Genomic DNA, 2,426 nt, shown 5'->3' on the forward strand with positions numbered 1-2,426 from the left:
TCTCTCTCTCTNTCTTCTTCTCTCTCCTCTCTCTCTCTCTCTCTCTCTCTTCAGGAAGGTTTTCCATCGTTTTAGCACATCAATAACGATGACCTCTTGAGTTTATTGAAAGGTATATTTTACCCGCCATTGATCTTCTCATATTACTTGCTACGCTAAGGGCCGCGTTACATCCTGTGATTTGATTATTTAAAATTCATTAACGGAAATTATTAGTCTAAATTTTAATAAACTTCAAATTATCAATTTAAGTTCAAGATAACAAATGATCATGATCATGATCATGATAACGGCGATGATATAAATGATGGATGATGATAATGATAAGAAAAAAAAAAAAAAGGGAATCAAAGTTCGATATTAGTCTAAAGTTCTGTATCAATTCAAAATTTTATATCAAACATTAACATGTAATTATTTCTTTTTATCTATCAAATTTTTTGCTGACATATTTTCTCATATTATTTCTTAAGCAACATATTTGAATTAATTTAATAAACTTTTTCCAAATTAAATATAAAATTATAAACTTTATTTGTGATAAATTTTCATTAATATATGAATTGGTTTAAATTAAATAAGAATAAAAGTTTTAGGTTAGATCAGGAAAAAAAAAAAAGAAGAGCTACTAGTTTTGAGCATATTTCTAAATGATTGATAAAGATTAAAATTAAAATTTCATCTCAAACATAAATTCCATTGAACATTTTTTATGATCCTCTTGTAGAAGAATGACATAAAAAATGGATAGATTAAGTAAATGTTAAATGAGAAAAATTGATAAATTAATATGAATTAAAATATTGTACATATTTAATGAAATGAAATGAAATAACATTCAAAATATGGAAGAGTATTTGGCGTTTGCAAAAGTTTAACCATAAATTTATGTATTAATTAATTAATTAAAGCAAATTATCAGTGCAAGTTTATCTGCAAGTTTTATCGGCAGTTATCAGCAAATTTTTCCCATTCTTTTCTGCTCATTTAGTTTTTCCCACTTCCAAACTGAACATAAATATATGAAAGTACTAAAGCTAACGCTTCAATGATTTAAACTTCCATAAAATTGCAATTGCAAATGGTTAAAATTACAGTTACAAAATAACATTAAAATAAACAGATGTATTTAAGTAAATAAGTAAAATATTTAAGTATATATTTGAGTAAAAACTAAATTTTAAATTAAATCCTACTCTATTTATCAATAAAAAAAGGAAAAAAAAAGCAGAAAAAGGAAGAATCATCATATAGGACTGGTAACAATCTATTTTAAAATTTAGAAATTATTTAATGAAGTTTTGAAATTTTTGATCAAAATATTTGATTGCTTTCATAAACAACCTACGACATTTACCTTGGCATAACCTATAGCACTTACTTTGGGAAGTATAACTTAACTATTATAACTTATGTCGCTTACTTTGAGATAACCTATGATATTTACTTCGACAAGTACATGACAAGTATACGACTTATTAAGCTTTCTCACAGTTGAATTAAAAAAACAAATTACTTTACTTACTTTTACTTATTCAGACTCGAATTTTGGCTCTTTTATTTATTCAGACTCGAATTTTGGCTCTTTACTTTTATTTAATCAGACTCGAATTTTGGCTCTTTACTTACTTTTAATTTATTCAGGCTCGAATTTTGGCTTTTTTTTTATTAAAGAAATCAATTTACTATTTCGAATCCACTTGAAATTTAATTTAATTCAAAAAGAAAGAAAATATTAGAGTAATGATAATTCCTCTTTTCTATTCTCTTCAATTTCTTTTTTCTAACCTGTTTATTCCATCTGTACAATTGGATATCACGGAAATAAGACCAGGAAAAAATCCCGGATATTCCGGGAAGATGGCCAGAAAAACGAATTCCCTACATTAAATCATTTGGTAAATGATAATGCAATGAACAATGATAGGTGCATTAACTAATATTATCAATTGATAATAATATCGTTTGATTTAATCATCAATTTTTTTTATCTTGTTTAAAATTTGATGTACCAAAGTTTATGTTACTGAATAACTCCAATGATTTGGTGTTACAATCTTGAAATCTGATAGGTAAAATTTGAAAAGTATAATATTCCAATCAAACAAATCATTTTATAAAAGAAAAAAAAAGGAAAAAGTTCTACATTTATTGGATAAAATTATAACAGAATATAAGTATCCCTAAGAATATCATTAATATTATTTGGAAAAAAAAATTTTTTTATAATGAAACATATAAGTGTCATCAATATTACTATTGTTATCATTCATATAGATATCATTAATATCGTCATTGTTATCATTCATATTGGTATCATTAATATCGTCATTGTTATCATTCATATTGGTATCATTAATATCGTCATTGTTATCATTCATATTGGTATCATTAATATCGTCATTGTTATCATTCATATTGGTATC

The sequence above is a fragment of the Loa loa genome, assembly GCF_000183805.2.
Source record: "Loa loa unplaced genomic scaffold supercont3.571, whole genome shotgun sequence".
Lineage (NCBI taxonomy): Eukaryota > Metazoa > Nematoda > Chromadorea > Rhabditida > Onchocercidae > Loa > Loa loa.